This window comes from Anomaloglossus baeobatrachus, chromosome 9 (assembly GCF_048569485.1).
Source record: "Anomaloglossus baeobatrachus isolate aAnoBae1 chromosome 9, aAnoBae1.hap1, whole genome shotgun sequence".
Classification (NCBI taxonomy): domain Eukaryota; kingdom Metazoa; phylum Chordata; class Amphibia; order Anura; family Aromobatidae; genus Anomaloglossus; species Anomaloglossus baeobatrachus.
In genome coordinates this window covers 206,747,323-206,767,167 of record NC_134361.1, presented here as the reverse complement: position 1 = coordinate 206,767,167, position 19,845 = coordinate 206,747,323, and the positions used below count along the sequence as shown (strand labels likewise).

The 19,845-nt window shown below is 46.0% G+C and overlaps 1 protein-coding gene across 1 annotated transcript in view; it reads left to right on the top strand.

Annotated features, from left to right (window-relative positions):
- Positions 1 to 12,022: 12,022 nt before the first annotated feature.
- Positions 12,023 to 19,845, top strand: part of LOC142250700 (mitogen-activated protein kinase-binding protein 1-like) — a 54,321-nt gene continuing 46,498 nt past the window's right edge. The window contains exon 1 of the mRNA XM_075322898.1: positions 12,023 to 12,096. The gene's annotated coding sequence lies outside the window, so the exon portion shown is untranslated. The remainder of the gene's footprint in view (positions 12,097 to 19,845) is intronic.

The following is a 19,845-nucleotide window of genomic DNA, read 5'->3' as shown; positions in this document are numbered from 1 at the left end:
ACAGTGGGCGAGGGAAGCATTAAATATGCATGAGGGTAATGAGCAGTCCTTGAAATAGTGTTACAGCTGCGTGTAGACTCGGTAAGTACAACGCACCTGCTTTATTCCTATTTTCTTTCTCTTCACTTAATTATTTTTTTTATTATCCAGATGACCAGATCTGGAAATTTACCTGAAATTCCCTGAGATCCAGACTTTTACAGTCTGAGTTCGCCCATCACGACTGAGGACCAAAGAGTCACTGGTCTGCCAGGGAAACTTAGAGGGAACCTGTCAGGTCCCCCATGCCCTCTAACCCAGCAGCATTGATACCTGTACGCCCAAATTCCCACCCCAATGTAACGCCTGCCTGGATCCACAGACTCAGACGAGCTGTAATGGACAGGCTAGAGGGAAACCGCTTCACCAAGCAGGACCGCAGAACCCTGAAACTCTTTAACCCCTATACAGGGATTTGGAATTACACAGGGCCCTGGAGATCACTACCTGTGGAAGGCAGCAGTGTGAGAGAGTAATCGTCAGGCAGGGTCAAACCAGGAATTGCAGAACAGGGACAGAATCGGTAGGCAAGGATGTAATCAGAAAACATAGCAGAGGTCAAATCCGGATCGGACAGCGAGGTACATGAACAGCAGGCAGAAGAGGTAGTCAGGAAACAAGGAAAAGTCAGAACACCAGAATCACAAAACAGAACAGGGCAGAACAGGAGTAAGAATATCAGAACTATCTCTGGCAGTGGTCAGCAGACAGGAGGGGAATTAAAAAGGGTGTGGTGTCTTCCCATTGGCTATAGCTGAATGATGGTAACTTCAGCTGGAAGACACACGCCACCTATAGTCAGTCAGTGCAGATCCCAAGGAAACCCAACCCAGTGGATGAGTGGAGCCTGCGCCAACCGGCGCCGCTGGCATCTACTCCTCTCCCATCACCAGGACCATCCACGGCAGGAACACGGCGTCGCCTGGCGATCAGAGTAGAAGTTGCTGGAGTGGACTCCGGTGGTGACGTAACACACAACCAGCCATGTCTAATGCTCTATAGTAATATGAATGTTTAGAAAAAATGAAAATCTCACTTTCCCTATGTTAATTAGGGCCTTGACTAGTTGCAGGGGCATTAGTTCCCCAGACTAGTTGGCCCTTTTTCCATGTTTCCATGCCCCTGTTGGTGTGATAACATGATTTCCACGAGCTGATGTCACCACCAGGTCGTGGAAATCTCACGCATGCGCATGGCTCATTTCAGCTGCAACAGTATGCCTTTGAAGCCAGGTGTACGTGACACGCCCGCACAGGGGCCTGGGGGTTACTTGTTACCGGGCCGCGGCTCCCCGGCGGTGTTGTTTTAATAAATGGCTGATGATGGTGGGGGAAATATTTACAGGGGAGATATCGTGACGCCACCTGTGGTATGCAGCAAGAGCGCTGCCGCCGCTGCTGTTCAGTTTCCCCTGGGGTCGGTGGTGACACAGCAGAGTTGGAATCTCTCTCCACAGGTAGAGCAGGACCCCAGGGTGTTGGGAGTAGTAGTCTGTAACAGCGGGGTGCCAGGCTGGAGGCGCAGGAAATAACCGGATGACAGGGATGCAGTCACAAGGTCTTTACTCACAGTTAACAGTTCTAGGTTAGCACATCTAGACAAATGCTGCCCTTGGTGTGCTGAGTCCTGCTGTGATGGGCTCCAGCCGATGCCAGATAGTTCGGAGGCACAAACCGGTACACCCTTCTGTGTTCCCTTCCTGGTCGTCTTCCTGCGCTGACCTCTCCCGCCTGTCCCACGCCTGCACACACAGAGCCCCGAGCCGGTGTCTGCGGACCATGTCGGGTGGCTTAAAGCTCTATTTCTTGGCCCTATGTGGTCACCTTTTCACTGGATGTGTGTGGATGTGGCTTCTGCACTTGAAGCAACCTCAGCCTCTAGTTTGCTAGCTGAGTCTTAAAGTTCTCCACTAGTTGAGGGGCCGGTCTCCTTCTGCGGCCAAGTCCCTCCACTCCGGAATGTCATCTGTGGAACGAGACCACGAGAGTATGGTGCACTTCCCGTGGGCTCTAGGACTCTCTGTCGTGTGCCTGGGCCAAGCTGCTGCAGCTCCAGACCACAGGTCTTTACGCCTCCACTGCTCCTTCCTAACTCGCCAACGTTCTACAGTCTGCTCCCACTAACTAGACTCCACCTCCCAGCCTGGCTTCGGACTGTGCGTTCCTATGGCGCATCAAAGGTGCAACTTGCCCTAACCACGGTCTAGTGGAGTGTTGCTAAATGAGAGTGCCTGTGTTGTGTGTATACCGATTTGGGACCCCCCCTCCTTCCCCGAGAATGGGATACTACACATCTGGCTGAGGTCCAGTACCTCTATGGCGACTGAAGGCTCAGAGGCGCCACATACGCTTTCCAGCTTCATTAGGCACACTGTGCATGACCGGACGTTCAGCAGATGGTTCAAATTCACATCTTCTGAACTTACGGTCATGTGTAGTGCACCTAATGAAGCCGGGAAGCATCCACCCTGCTTCTGAAGAGCACTGGTCAAAATGAGCTGCGTGCATGTGTAAGATTTCCATTAGCTGGCTGTGATGCGCCAGCTCGTGGAAATCATGTTACCATACCCATAGTGGAGTGGAAACATGGAAAAAGGGCAGACTAGCGTGGGGAGAAAACGCCCCTGCAACAAGCATAATTAGCATAGGGAAAGTGAAGTTTAAAAGTAGTTTTTCAAAACATTCATATTAGTGAATAGCATTATACAGGGCTGGTTTGGCAAGGAATTTGGGCATTCAGGTGTGAATGCTACTAAGTTGGAGGGCATAGGGGACCTGACAGGTTCCCTTTAATATAGCAGATGAAAGACTCAACATGTTTACTTTCCTTCAAAATAAGAAGATATCCAGTAATGTCATTGGCTCAGAATTGCCGGCTACCAGTGCAACCCAGCTATACCCATCTACTGTTTGGAAAGGATTGGCTAAAAGTGGTTGTCATGGAAAAATTGTGGCTAAAAAGTCATACATTTGATACTGAAACAAGACCAAGTGACTCAAGTATGTATGAAAATATAAGAACAGAAAAATGGCAGCAGGTGCTCTGATGAAGTAAAAGTTTGATCTATTTGGCTCTAATATAATGTAGTCTGTTTACGGAACAGCAGGAAAGCTGTGCAATAATTAGCATCTGTAGGCAACTGTCAAGCTTGGGGGAAGTTCCTTGCAAGTCGGGCTACATTTCAGCATAGAGAGTTGGGGATTTGGTCAATTTAAATACATGCTAAAAAGATGTCAGATACTCATATCTCTCATACAGTACCATCAGGGAGGAATCTGATTGGCTCCAAATGTGTTCTGCATTTGAACAATGAACCCAAACATACAACTAGTGTTATTAAGAACGATCTTCAGTGTAAAGAAGAACAAACAGTCCTGGAAGTTATAATATAAGCCCTGCAAAGCCCTGATTTTAACATCATCAAGCCTGTGTGGGATTACATAAATAGACAGAAAGATTTGTGCAAGACTACATCCACAGATCTGCGGTTACTTCTCCAAGATGTTTGCAATAACCTCCATGTGCCAAGTTCCATCAAAAACTGTGCTCACCTGTAGCTAGAAGTATTGATGCTGATTTGGAAAAGGGGCAGTCACATCAAATATTGAGTTGATATAAATCTTTCTTTTGTTCATCAACTTTGTATTTTGGTAATTAATAAAAAAAAAATAATTACACCCTTAACTATCTTCCTACTGTACAGCAATTTCTCCACACCCCGACTCATAGTTTTGAACAGTACCATATATATATATATATATATATATATATATATATATATTGTCACGCTTCCCGGTCCCCTGGTCCCGTTTTCCGGTCCCCGTGGTCCGCTCCCCGGCGGCGTCCCCTGCTTACCACTCCGGTCCCGGCCTCCTCTTACCCGCCTGCGGCCTCCATGCGTCCAGCTCCCCGCTCCCGGCGCTCCTCTGCGACGTGGGACTCCCAGCCGGGCGCTCCTGCTTCCTCCTCACCACTTCCTGGACTGGCTTCTGGCACACGGGCCTCGCGCATGCGCATTAGGGCGCGCGCGCGGTCATTGACCCTTTCTTAAAGAGCCAGCACCCGGAAACAGGATATTGCATAGACAGGTACAGGGTATATAAGGTTTCTCTTTCCTGGTGGGCGGGGCCTGTTCTACGTGTTTAGCAAGCTAGTGTTCAGGTCCCCGTATTGCTTTGCCCTGTGCTTTGCCTTGTGTTAACCCTGTCCTGTCTCGTAGAGCCTATCCTGCCACGCCAGTCGCTCCGAACCAAGTCCATCCCTGGACCCTGACGGTGACTTCGGCGGATGTCCCACCACCTCTACAGCTCCGCCAGTCTCCAGTCTCTGGCTCCGTTCGGTGATCTGTTCCATCGCTCAGCAGGTTCCGGATCCCGCCTGACCCTATAACCCGGCCTCGGACCCTGAGCCTCGTCACCCGGACTACCGTCCAGAACTCCGTGGGTTCAGCATCATCCACCTTTCCTGCTTCTCTACGGACTGTCCAGCTACCTATAGTGCTCCGGCTGCCGTGCATCAGGACCCTCTGGCGGGGTGACCAGCTTGGCTGCCTTCTCAGGGGAAATCGGTGTACGGTCCAGTGCTTCCACCACCCGGACGTAACTAATTATATATATATATATATATATATATATATATATATATATATATATATATATATATATATATATATATATATATATATATATATATATATTAGTACCTGCTAAGTCTGCAGAGAAAATATGTAGAAGTTAAATAATTTCGTTTCAATGGAGAACACACATTCCTTTAGTAGTTTTGGCCATATAGAGGAGAAAAGGTACACTCAGTAATGTTAACAGTATCTACCAGTGTCTCTTAATACTACTTATTTTTCGATACTTCCACAAAACAAGACTCTGCAGATTTCTCCTTCATGGTTTATAAATTAGCATGATAATACCAGAGAAAATCCAGCGTGGTAAATACAGTATTATCTGACATAATAAATACAATGTTAACCTGAATAAGTTCATAAGAAGACAGGTTAATGGGGGATTTTGTGCAAGTTGCGGGGGTGTCTACAAAAACATGAGACATGACACAAATTCATTATGCCACACTTTTTTCTTCAGAGGCTAATAAAGTATATATAGGTGTTCAAGGCTCAGTATCACTATATTTATATTACATAATGTGCCAAAATTGTTTAATAAATCTGATATCTTATATCCTATAGGTCAGTTGACTCATTCTTTTCTACTGCATGCTCCATATGTTGTATCACCTATTTCTTCAGTGGGACACCCAAAGATGTGTACTTCAACCATAAAAAATCCTGACTTCACCTTGATGCATGGTAAAGTGTTGCTATAAATTACCAAATGACTATTATTTAGTATCAAAGAAGGTCCAGATCAACATACAAGTATCCACCTTCTCTTCAGAGCTCGGACAGGAGCTTCGCCATGGCCTGAATTCAGCATAGAAAAAGTAAAGGACGTCCTAAACATGAACATGTTTTTCTTTATTTTTAAATATTAATATATGGGACATTACATTAAAAATGTATTGATAGCATCTGCACCTACGCGTTTCAGGTGTATAACCAACTTTAGTGATCATTAAAGAAGAACCTGTTCATTGAGCCAGACGTCCTTTACTTATACTATTATTTAGTGTTCATTAATAATTCATGATTAAATGAGATTTATTTCATTTTGCTAATGTGAATACCCAGGGTAAGTGAAGTTATATTGTTGCCCAAAAGGCAGGTCACACTAAACTGTAAAGTATGTACAGTATGCAGTATGACAAGTGCTAGAACACTAGGGGGCAAGGAGGGGAAAGAGGAAAAAGCTTCAGCCTGTAGCTTATAGAGGTGACAATAAAAACAGCTGTTAATATACTCACACGTCCTATAAAATGAGGTAGTGATCAAATGGGGGAAGTCTATCTTTCTGGATAGCCAGGTATTTATTGAGTTGAAGAATACTACATATACCCTTTCAGGAGCCTGATATGTCTTTGTAGGAGCAAATAAAGAAAGCAGACTTTATTAATACAGCAGACTCTTGCCTAAGATGCAGTAAGAGGCAGCAGCTTGAATTGAATAGGTATGATGATTGCACTTACCTGCCAGAGCAGCCCACAAGTGGTGATGACCACTGCAGCGAGCCCCCCTACAGAGGGCAGCCCATTCCTGAGCACCAGTACTCCAATGAATAGGGTCACCAGGGGCAGACATCGCTTGAATACTACGTACATAGGCAAGCTGAGTCCTCGCAGAGACCATAGTGTCAGGCCGGACTGCAGGGTGGAGAGGATGCTCACTCCTGCAAACATCCGAGCCAGCTGCAGCCCATAAGGAGGCCCGGAGATCTTCCCACAGCGCCTCCGGCGGGTGATCAGCTGATCGTTCACAATAGCCGGCCGCCGGTAAAACAGTAAAGAAAAAAAACAACTGATGCACTTTTTTGCAGCATCAGTCACATCAGTTGTGCCACTTTCTACAACGTATCCGTTGCATCAGTCACACAACGGATTGCAACTGATGCAAAACGACGCAAGTGTGAAAGCAGCCTTACACATATCAAAACTTTCAAAATCTGCATTAGGCGGTTTCAGATTTAGATTCTCTTTAGACCTAGCAGGGGTGAGAGAAACCCTGCAGCACCACTGGAGATACAGAATCCATTAGCACAGCAGAATTGTACCTGGTCCATGCAGGTTTATTCATATATGACCAGTCTTTAACGGGATATATCAGGGATTTTTCTTCATCTTCAAGATCACAATTCTCTTAACCCCCTCATCCCCAGGTGACTTTCCATTTTTCGTCTTAATTTTTTCCTCCCCTTCTTCCAAGAGCCATACATTTTTCAACTTCCCATCAATATAGCCATATGAGGGCTTGTTTTTGCAGGAATAGTTGTACTTTTCAATGAGACCATTCTTTCTGCCCCATATTGTACTGGAAAACGGGAAACAAATGCGGCTAAATTACAAAAAAAAGTGTGAATTCACACTTGTTTTTATTTACCATGTTCACTACATGTTAAAACTGACCTGGAAATATGATTCCCCAGGTCAGTTTGTAGATACCAAACATGTATAGTTTTACTTTTAGCTAAGTGGTAAAAAATTTATTAGACATTTATAAAAAAAAATAAAAAATGAAAAAAATTCTGTTTTTGCCACCATTTTCCAAGACCTGTAGCGTTTTCATTTTTGGAGATCTGGAGCTCAATGACAGCTTATTTTTTTTGCGTCTTGAGCTTATGTTCTTAATTTTACCATTTTTTTTTAGATGCAATGTTTTGATCTCCAGCTATTGCATTTTAATGCAATGTTGCAGCGATGAAAAAGATGTAATTCTGGCATTTTATTTTTTTTCTCACTAAGCTCTTTACCGATCAGATTAATTGATTTTATATTTTGGTAGATCGGGCATTTCTGAACACGACCATACCAAATATGTGTTTTTTTTAATTATTATTTTATTTTCAATGGGACAAATGGGTTTTTTGGGTCTTTCATATTTTGAAAAACTTTTTTTATATTTTTTATTGATTTTATTAGTGCTCTTAAGGCTATGTTCGCACGTTGCGTTTTTTACCGCGTTTCTGCAGCGTTTTTAGCGGCAGCGTTTTGGGGCAAAAACGCATGCGTTTTTGATTTCCAGCAAAGTCTATGGGAAAAGCAGAAATCCTGTTTGCACTTTGCTTTTTTTTCTGCAGCGTTTAATTTGCATATTTGTGGTCAAAAACCATGCTGAAAAAGAAGCAGCATGTGAGTTGTTTTTGCCATTTCTGCAGCGTTTCCTTAACATTGGAGTCAATGAGAAATGGCAAAAAGCAACCAAAATCACAATTCCTGCGTTTTTCATGCTTTTTACCTGCTTTTCAACTGCGTTTTTGGCTCCAAAAACGCATGCTTTTCTGGGCAAAAATTAATGGGTTCTAATGTTCCTTTACACACACACAATAACCGAAAATTTAAATGTAAAAAAATAATAAACTTTTAGCTATTTTTCTGTTAAAATGTGCATAACCACTATTATTACATTAAAATTGATAATTTCCCATATAATTTTATTAAAAGTTAATTTTATACTTTTTTTCTCTTTTTTCATTCTTTTTGACTAATTCAACTTTATTTCTCAGTGTCTTGATCTCAAAAACGCATCTGCAGAAACGCAGGTAAAAACGCAGGTAAAAAGCGCTAAAAACGCACTAAAAACGCGGTAAAAACGCATGCGTTTTTAGCGCTAAAAAATGGTCAAAAGCCATTTGGTCAAAAACCAAGGGAAGGAAAACGTGCAGAATAAACTGCAGGTACTCTGACGCAACGTGCGCACATAGCCTTAGGGGACTTGAAGCCTGCACTATCCTATCCTTCAGCTTTCTGGATCAGTGCTTCAGCATCCCTCTGAACAGCAGAAATGCTGATCTCCTGTGAATACCGTCACTCTGCCGCCATTCACAGGAACTTCATGATGACAGAGAGAGGCGTCATCAGCTGACACCCGTTTGTCATGACAACCCATCAGCGTCCCATAATGTGATCATGGGGGTCACCAATGGTGGTGGGAAATAGCGCAACCCACACATTAGACCGTGCTGTCAGAGTTTGACAGAGTGTTTTAACTAGTTAACAGGTCCATGTTAGCTGCACATGTCTGCTGATTAGATCAACCAACATGTGTGGGGAATAATGGAGACTCGTCGCACAAGACCACATTAAAGTGACAGACACGACTACTGACATATAAGTACGTCATTGTTCATGAAGGGGTTAATTTCTATTTATTTTATTTATTTTTTTTAAATATTAATTAGCATGAGTATAGATATATTAAAAATCTGGTTTATTTGTCTTGTATCTCTAATTCCAGTCTTTGATCATTTACTTTTAAAGGTTCACTGAAACTATTGAGTGTTCAGATACAGACATAATATTTTTTTTACTTACAAATTTCTGAATTTTTTTTCACCAGTTAAATGAGGCAAAAACTGTGCATGTTTAGTGTCTCTGTAACAGTGCCGATCTGGACAATCATATTGCCAGGTCATTTTTACAGTTAAATGAACGCTGTAAGTAAAAAATGTAAAAAATAATTGTGAAATTACAGAGGTTTTTTTGCTATTTCGCCGCACTTAGGATTATTTTTCTGCTTTCCAGTACATCCATCATAAAATGGACGGTGTCATTCAAAATACAGCAATAAGGGGTGGATAAAATGAAGTGGAAGAATGGAGAATTGGGCTGGTTTAAGCTATTGTTAACGCCAAACTAATAAAAGAATAGCTGAAAAAAAAACATTTTTAACCCTGAGGAGGTCTTCTTCAGGTTGAAATTGAAAATGTAATCTTATTATCTTATTATTATTATCTTATAAGCATTATCAATAATGTCACATATGGTTTTCAGCGAGCGAAGCCCTGGTATTCTGCTAATTCGCTATATACTTCATTATGCCGGATCTGAACATATTATTTCTGACCCTCTTCTGGTCCCAGCGCCTCCACTTCATTCTGAGACGGGCGAGGCTCTTTATGAAATGGAGGAGGATGGGGGGACGATTGCCTCAGGCCACTTGTTTCTTTTTACAAATTTGTTGTAATACTGAGGTGAACAACAACTAGTTTTTGAACACATTTTTATCAAACATTAACCCCTTAACGACCTTGGACGTACTGAGTACGTCATGGTGACATGGTGCTAAAGGACCCATGACGTACTCAGTACGTCCTGGCGAAATCGCGGTCCCGGAGCCCCGGGGAGTGAAATTTATTTACTTAAACGGTGGATTCGGGAAGGAGGGGACCTCTGCCTGACCTCAGGAGGGGTGGTGCCTCCTCCCCGAACCTACAGAGGCTGTGATTGGCTGACGAACGCCCCTCAGCCAATTACAGCCACTGTAATGTTCCAGCCATTGAAAATGGCTGGAACATTGAAATTCAGCCCTGATCAGTGCTGCTGTAGCACTGGCCATTGGCTGGAGCTGGGTGATCGATGCTTCACCCGCCCCCAGCTCTGATTGGAGAGACCGGTCTTGTGACCGCTCTCTCCAATCAATGTGGATCTGCGGCCTGTGACCGTCCCTGGAAGCCGAGGAGAGCGGTAAGTTGTTGTCCCCGCCGCCCGCCCCTGTCCCCGATCGCCCCGCCGCTGCTCCCGCTTCACCGCTGTCCCCGCCGCTGCTCCCGCTTCACCGCCGCTGTCTCCGATCGCCCCGCCGCTGCTCCCGCTTCACCGCCGCTGTCTCCGATCGCCCCGCCGCTGCTCCCGCTTCACCGCTGTCCCCGCCGCTGTCTCCGATCGCCCCGCCGCTGCTGCTGCTGTCTCCGATCGCCCCGCCGCTGCTGCCGCTTCACCGCTGTCCCCGCCGCCATGCTCCCGATGCACCGCTGTCCCCGCCGCCATGCTCCCGATGCACCGCTGTCTCCGCCGCCATGCTCCCGCTCCACCGCTGTCTCCGCCGCCATGCTCCCGCTGCACCGCTGTCTCCGCCGCCGCTCCCGATCCACCGCCGTCCCCGCCGCCATGCTCCCGCTGCACCGCCGTCCCCGCCGCCGCTCCCGCTGCACCGCCGTCCCCGCCGCCATGCTCCCGCTGCACCGCTGTCTCCGCCGCCGCTCCCGATCCACCGCCGTCCCCGCCGCCATGCTCCCGCTGCACCACCGTCCCCCCCACCATGCTCCCGCTGCACCGCCATCCCCGCCGCCATGCTCCCGCTGCACCGCCGTCCCCGCCGCCATGCTCCCGCTGCACCGCTGTCTCCGCCGCCGCTCCCGATCCACCGCCGTCCCCGCCGCCATGCTCCCGCTGCACCGCTGTCTCCACCGCCGCTCCCGATCCACCGCCGTCCCCGCCGCCATGCTCCCGCTGCACCGCTGTCTCCGCCGCCGCTCCCGATTCCCCGCCGCCATGCTCCCGATCCACCGCCGTCCCCGCCGCCGCTCCCGATCCACCGCCGTCCCCGCCGCCATGCTCGCCACTGTCCCCGCCGCCGTCGCACCCACCTTTTTCAGCCGCTGCTGCCCCCGATCGGCGGCGGCCGCCGCCTCCTTCATCGGCTGCCCCTTCTCCATCGCCACACCACCTATCCCTCCATGTGCTGCAAGCCACCCTCCCCCCACGTGGGGGGAGGGTGGCTGGCTTGCAGCACATGTGGGGGGAGGGTGGCTGGCTTGCAGCACATGTGGGGGGAGGGTGGCTGGCTTGCAGCACATGTGGGGGGAGGGTGGCTGGCTGGCTTGCAGCACATGTGGGGGGAGGGTGGCTGGCTTGCAGCACATGTGCTGCAAGCCACCCTCCCCCTACATGTGCTGCAAGCCAGCCACCCTCCCCCTACATGTGCTGCAAGCCCCCCTCCCTCCCCCTACATTTGCTGCAAGCCCCCCTCCCTCCCCCCCCCTACATGTGCTGCAAGCCCCCCTCCCTCCCCCCTCCCCCTACATGTGCTGCAAGCCCCCCTCCCTCCCCCTACATGTGCTGCAAGCCCCCCTCCCTCCCCCTACATGTGCTGCAAGCCCCCCTCCCTCCCCCTACATGTGCTGCAAGCCCCCCTCCCTCCCCCTACATGTGCTGCAAGCCCCCCTCCCTTCCCCTACATGTGCTGCAAGCCCCCCTCCCTCCCCCTACATGTGCTGCAAGCCCCCCTCCCTTCCCCTACATGTGCTGCAAGCCCCCCTCCCTCCCCCTACATGTGCTGCAAGCCCCCCTCCCTCCCCCTACATGTGCTGCAAGCCCCCCTCCCTCCCCCTACATGTGCTGCAAGCCCCCCTCCCTTCCCCTACATGTGCTGCAAGCCCCCCTCCCTACCCCTACATGTGCTGCAAGCCCCCCTCCCTTCCCCTACATGTGCTGCAAGCCCCCCTCCCTCCCCCTACATGTGCTGCAAGCCCCCCTCCCTTCCCCTACATGTGCCATCTCTCTCTCCCATCAGACTCTGCCCCCCTCCCCGATCTGCTGTCTGCTCTCTCCCATTTTCCATCTACTGCCCCCTCTCACCCTCCTCGATCTGTTGCCTCCTTCATCTGCTGCCTCTTCTGTCTGCTGTGATCCTGCTGCCTAGATCCATCCTGTAAGGTAGGTATCCCCATCTCACCCCCCCCCAATCCTCTGCCGCTCCTCCATCCGCTGCGCCATTTCCCATCATCCATCCGCTGCGCCCTTTCCCATCCTCTGCCGCTCCTCCATCCGCTGCGCCATTTCCCATCTTCCATCCGCTGCGCCCTTTCTCATCTGCCGCCCCGCCCTCTCGCATCGCATTATCCAGCGCAGTTGCTCGCTTCCAGACTGCAGTGGATGATGCGATGCGAGACTCGTGCATTGCTCTCACGTTTGGCACTGGTCTTGGCAGGCGCTCATTTTTTTTTTTTTTTTTTTTCTACTGATGTCTGTATTTTTTATTTCGCCAAACTAATTTTTTTTGTATGGGGGGGGGGGTCTAGTTTCCAAAATGGGATCACATGTGGGGGAGCTCCATTGTTTAGGCACCTCAGGGGGTCTCCAAATGAAACATGGCGTCTGCTAATAATTCCAATCAATTTTACTGTGAAATGGCGCTCCTTCTCTTCTGAGCCCCGCCGTACGCCCAAACAATTGATTTCCACCACATATGAGGTATCGTCGTACTCAGGAGAAATTGCACAATACATTTTATGGTGCATTTTTTCCTGATACCCTTGTGGAAAAAAAGCTACCTGTTTGAAAAAACAATTTTGTGGTAAAAAAAATAAAATATTTTCACGGCTCAACATTACAAACGTTTGTGAAGCCTCCAGGGGTTCAAAGTGCTCCCTAAACAGCTAGATAAATTCCATGAGGGGTCTAGTTTCCAAAATGGGGTCAATTGTGGGGGAGCTCCATTGTTTAGGCACTTCAGGGGGTCTCCAAACGCAACATAGCGTCCGCTAATAATTCCAACCAATTTTGCTGTGAAATGGCGCTCCTTGCCTTCCGAGTCCTGCCGTGCGCCCAAACATTTGATTTCCACCACATATGGGGTATCTGCGTACTCAGGAGAAAATGCACAATACATTTTATGGTGCATTTTTTCCTGATACCCTTGTGATAAAAAAAGCTACCTGGTTGAAGCAACAGTTTTGTGGTAAAAAAAAACTTTTTTCTTTTCACGGCTCAACGTTATAAACTTCTGTGAAGCACCCAGGGGTTCAAAGTGCACATAAAACATCTAGAAAAAATATTTGAGGGCTCTAGTTTCCAAAATGGGGTCACTTATGGGGGAGCTCCATTGTTTAGGCACCTCGGGGAGTCTTCAAACCCGACATGGCGTCCGCTAATGAGTGCAGCTAATTTTGCACTCAAAAATTCAAATGGCGCTCCTTGCCTTCCGAGTCCTGCTGTGTGCCCAAACATTTGATTTCCACCACATATGGGGTATCTGCGTACTCAGGAGAAAATGCACGATACATTTTATGATGCATTTTTCCTGATACCCTTGTGAAAATACTAATTTTTATGGCTAAAGTAACATTTTTGTGTTAAAGTAAAATTTTCATTTTTTTCGTCTACATTGCTTTGGTTGCTGTGAAGCTCCTAAAGGGTTAATAAACTTCTTGGATGTGGTTTTGAGCAGAGTGAGGGGTGCAGATTTTAGAATTGGGTCACTTTTGGGTATTTTCTGTCGCCTAGGTTTCTCAAATCACTCCAAATGTGATGTGGTACCTAAACAATTTTTTTTTGTAAATTTTGTTGGAAAAATGAGAAATTGGTGATGAACTTTGAACCCTTCTAACTTCCTAACGGAATTTTTTTTTTTTTCAAAAATTGCGCTGGTGTAAAGTAGACAAGTGGGAAATGTTATTTAGTAACTTTTTTGTGTGACATATCTCTCAGATTTATGGGCATAAAATTTCAAATTTTGAAAATTGCAAAATTTTCAAAATTTTCGCCAAATTTCCGAAATTTTCACAAATAAACGCAAAACATATCTGCCTAAATTTACCACTGACATGAAGTACAATATGTCACGAAAAAACAATCTCAGAATCGCCAGGATCCGTTGAAGTGTTCCAGAGTTATAACCTGTCAAAGTGACACTGGTCAAAATTGCAAAAAATTGCCGGGTCTTTAAGGTGAAAACAGGCTGGGGGCTGAAGGGGTTAAAATGTACTCTCCTTTCACATAACATAACACACAAAAAAGAAGAGGGAGAAAACAGTCTTATGACCCTTAGTAATCTTCTCACACTGATCAGAGATCTAATAGGTGAATCTAAATATCTAAACCACAAAATATGTCCTGACGTATGTAAAATATCAGTTATGAAATCTGCCTCAGTCAGACTGTTCTAGTTGTCCATAGCAACCAATCAGAACTCAGCTTTCACTTTACCTCAGCAGCTTCATTATGAAAGCTGCACTCTTTTTGCTATAGGCAACCAGAACGATCATGCTTTGAGTCAGTTCTTATAAATGAGGCCCCAGTTACTTCTGCAGTGGCTATAGGCAACCAGGATGATCTTATTGTGAGGCAATACTCATTAATGAGGGCCCAGTTACTTCTGCAGTGGCTATAGGCAACCAGGATGATCTTATTGTGAGGCAATTCTCATAAATGAGGCCCCAGTTACTTCTGCAGTGGCTATAGGGAACCAGGATGATCTTATTGTGAGACAATACTCATAAATGAGGCCCCAGTTACTTCTGCAGTGGCTATAGGGAACCAGAATTATCTTATTGTGAGACAATACTCATAAATGAGGCCCTAGTTACTTCTGCAGTGGCTATAGGGAACCAGAATGATCTTACGTTGAGGAAATTCTCATAAATGAGGCCCCAGTTACTTCTGCAGTGGCTATAGGGAACCAGAACGATCTTACTGTGAGGCAATACTCATAAATGAGACCCCAGTTACTTCTACAGTGGCTATAGAAAACCAGAACGATCTTACTGTGAGGCAGTTCTCATAAATGAGGCCCCAGTTACTTCTGCAGTGGCTATAGGGAACCAGAACGATTTTACTGTGAGGCAATACTCATAAATGAGGCCCCAGTTACTTCTATAGTGGCTATAGGCCACCAGAACGATCTTACTTTGAGGAAATTCTCATAAATGAGGCCCCAGTTACTTCTGCAGTGGCTATAGGGAACCAGAACGATCTTACTGTGAGACAATACTCATAAATGAGGCCCCAGTTACTTCTGCAGTGGCTATAGGGAACCAGAATGATCTTATTGTGAGACAATACTCATAAATGAGGCCCCAGTTACTTCTGCAGTGGCTATAGGCCACCAGAACGATCTTACTGTGAGACAATACTCATAAATGAGGCCCCAGTTACTTCTGCAGTGGCTATAGGGAACCAGGATGATCTTATTGTGAGGCAATACTCATTAATGAGGGCCCAGTTACTTCTGCAGTGGCTATAGGCCACCAGAACGATCTTACTTTGAGGAAATTCTCATAAATGAGGTCCCAGTTACTTCTGCAGTGGCTATAGGGAACCAGAATTATCTTATTGTGAGACAATACTCATAAATGAGGCCCCAGTTACTTCTACAGTGGCTATTGAAAACCAGAACGATCTTACTGTGAGGCAGTTCTCATAAATGAGGCCCCAGTTACTTCTGCAGTGGCTATAGGGAACCAGAACGATCTTACTGTGAGGCAATACTCATAAATGAGGCCCCAGTTACTTCTATAGTGGCTATAGAAAACCAGAACGATCTTACTGTGAGGCAATTCTCATAAATGAGGCCCCAGTTACTTCTACAGTGGCTATAGAAAATCAGAACGATCTTACTGTGAGGCAATTCTCATAAATGAGGCCCCAGTTACTTCTGCAGTGGCTATAGGGAACCAGGATGATCTTATTGTGAGGCAATACTCATAAATGAGGGCCCACTTACTTCTGCAGTGGCTCTAGGCCACCAGAACGATCTTACTTTGAGGAAATTCTCATAAATGAGGCCCCAGTTACTTCTGCAGTGGCTATAGGGAACCAGAACGATCTTACTGTGAGACAATACTCATAAATGAGGCCCCAGTTACTTCTGCAGTGGCTATAGGGAACCAGAATGATCTTATTGTGAGACAATACTCATAAATGAGGCCCCAGTTACTTCTGCAGTGGCTATAGGCAACCAGAATGACCTTACGTTGAGGAAATTCTCATAAATGAGGCCCCAGTTACTTCTGCAGTGGCTATAGGCCACCAGAACGATCTTACTGTGAGACAATACTCATAAATGAGGCCCCAGTTACTTCTGCAGTGGCTATAGGGAACCAGGAAGATCTTATTGTGAGGCAATACTCATTAATGAGGGCCCAGTTACTTCTGCAGTGGCTATAGGGAACCAGAACGATCTTACTGTGAGGCAATACTCATAAATGAGGCCCCAGTTACTTCTGCAGTGGCTATAGGCAACCAGAATGATCTTACGTTGAGGAAATTCTCATAAATGAGGCCCCAGTTACTTCTACAGTGGCTATAGAAAACCAGAACGATCTTACTGTGAGGCAGTTCTCATAAATGAGGCCCCAGTTACTTCTGCAGTGGCTATAGGGAACCAGAACGATCTTACTGTGAGGCAATACTCATAAATGAGGCCCCAGTTACTTCTATAATGGCTATAGAAAACCAGAACGATCTTACTGTGAGGCAATTCTCATAAATGAGGCCCCAGTTACTTCTACAGTGGCTATAGAAAATCAGAACGATCTTACTGTGAGGCAATTCTCATAAATGAGGCCCCAGTTACTTCTACAGTGGCTATAGAAAACCAGAACGATCTTACTGTGAGGCAATTCTCATAAATGAGGCCCCAGTTACTTCTACAATGGCTATAGAAAACCAGAACGATCTTACTGTGAGGCAATTCTCATAAATGAGGGCCCAGTTACTTCTGCAGTGGCTATAGGCCACCAGAATGATCTTACGTTGAGGAAATTCTCATAAATGAGGCCGCAGTTACTTCTGCAGTGGCTATAGGGAACCAGAACGATCTTACTGTGAGACAATACTCATAAATGAGGCCCCAGTTACTTCTGCAGTGGCTATAGGGAACCAGAATGATCTTATTGTGAGACAATACTCATAAATGAGGCCCCAGTTACTTCTGCAGTGGCTATAGGGAACCAGAACGATCTTACTGTGAGGCAATACTCATAAATGAGGCCCCAGTTACTTCTACAGTGGCTATAGAAAACCAGAACGATCTTACTGTGAGGCAATACTCATAAATGAGACCACAGTTACTTCTGCAGTGGCTATAGAAAATCAGAACTATCTTACTGTGAGGCAATTCTCATAAATTAGGCCCCAGTTACTTCTGCAGTGGCTATAGAAAATCAGAACGATCTTACTGTGAGGCAATTCTCATGAATGAGGCCCCAGTTACTTCTGCAGTGGCTATAGGGAACCAGGATGATCTTATTGTGAGGCAATACTCATAAATGAGGGCCCAGTTACTTCTGCAGTGGCTAAAGGCCACCAGAACGATCTTACTTTGAGGAAATTCTCATAAATGAGGCCCCAGTTACTTCTACAGTGGCTATAGAAAACCAGAACGATCTTACTGTGAGGCAGTTCTCATAAATGAGGCCCCAGTTACTTCTGCAGTGGCCATAGGGAACCAGAACGATCTTACTGTGAGGCAATACTCATAAATGAGGCCCCAGTTACTTCTATAGTGGCTATAGAAAACCAGAACGATCTTATTGTGAGGCAATTCTCATAAATGAGGCCCCAGTTACTTCTACAGTGGCTATAGAAAACCAGAACGATCTTACTGTGAGGCAATTCTCATAAATGAGGCCCCAGTTATTTCTACAATGGCTATAGAAAACCAGAACGATCTTACTGTGAGGCAATTCTCATAAATGAGGCCCCAGTTACTTCTGCAGTGGCTATAGGGAACCAGAACGATCTTACTGTGAGGCAATACTCATAAATGAGGCCCCAGTTACTTCTATAGTGGCTATAGAAAACCAGAACGATCTTACTGTAAGGCAATTCTCATAAATGAGGCCCCAGTTACTTCTACAGTGGCTATAGAAAATCAGAACGATCTTACTGTGAGGCAATACTCATAAATGAGGCCCCAGTTACTTCTACAGTGGCTATAGAAAACCAGAACGATCTTACTGTGAGGCAATACTCATAAATGAGACCACAGTTACTTCTGCCGTGGCTATAGAAAATCAGAACTATCTTACTGTGAGGCAATTCTCATAAATGAGGTCCCAGTTACTTCTGCAGTGGCTATAGAAAACCAGAACGATCTTACTGTGAGGCAATACTCATAAATGAGACCACAGTTACTTCTGCAGTGGCTATAGGGAACCAGAATGATCTTATTGTGAGACAATACTCATAAATGAGGCCCCAGTTACTTCTGCAGTGGCTATAGGCAACCAGAACGATCTTACTGTGAGACAATACTCATAAATGAGGCCCCAGTTACTTCTGCAGTGGCTATAGGCCACCAGAACGATCTTACTGTGAGACAATACTCATAAATGAGGCCCCAGTTACTTCTGCAGTGGCTATAGGGAACCAGAATGATCTTATTGTGAGACAATACTCATAAATGAGGCCCCAGTTACTTCTGCAGTGGCTATAGGGAACCAGAATGATCTTATTGTGAGACAATACTCATAAATGAGGCCCCAGTTACTTCTACAGTGGCTATAGAAAACCAGAACGATCTTACTGTGAGGCAATTCTCATAAATTAGGCCCCAGTTACTTCTGCAGTGGCTATAGAAAATCAGAACGATCTTACTGTGAGGCAATTCTCATAAATGAGGCCCCAGTTACTTCTGCAGTGGCTATAGGGAACCAGGATGATCTTACTGTGAGGCAATACTCATAAATGAGGCCCCAGTTATTACTGCAGTGGCTATAGGGAACCAGAACGATCTTACTGTGAGGCAATACTCATAAATGAGGCCCCAGTTACTTCTACAGTGGCTATAGAAAACCAGAACGATCTTACTGTGAGGCAGTTCTCATAAATGAGGCCCCAGTTACTTCTATAGTGGCTATAGAAAACCAGAACGATCTTACTGTGAGGCAATTCTCATAAATGAGGCCCCAGTTATTTCTACAATGGCTATAGAAAACCAGAACGATCTTACTGTGAGGCAATTCTCATAAATGAGGCCCCAGTTACTTCTGCAGTGGCTATAGGGAACCAGAACGATCTTACTGTGAGGCAATACTCATAAATGAGGCCCCAGTTACTTCTATATTGGCTATAGAAAACCAGAACGATCTTACTGTGAGGCAATTCTCATAAATGAGGCCCCAGTTACTTCTACAGTGGCTATAGAAAATCAGAACGATCTTACTGTGAGGCAATTCTCATAAATGAGGCCCCAGTTACTTCTGCAGTGGCTATAGGGAAACAGGATGATCTTATTGTGAGGCAATACTCATAAATGAGGGCCCAGTTACTTCTGCAGTGGCTATAGGGAACCAGGATGATCTTATTGTGAGGCAATACTCATAAATGAGGGCCCAGTTACTTCTGCAGTGGCTATAGGGAACCAGAACGATCTTACTGTGAGACAATACTCATAAATGAGGCCCCAGTTACTTCTGCAGTGGCTATAGGGACCCAGAATGATCTTATTGTGAGACAATACTCATAAATGAGGCCCCAGTTACTTCTGCAGTGGCTATAGGCCACCAGAACGATCTTACTGTGAGACAATACTCATAAATGAGGCCCCAGTTACTTCTGCAGTGGCTATAGGAACCAGGATGATCTTACTGTGAGGCAATACTCATAAATGAGGCCCCAGTTACTTCTGCAGTGGCTAAAGGCCACCAGAACGATCTTACTTTGAGGAAATTCTCATAAATG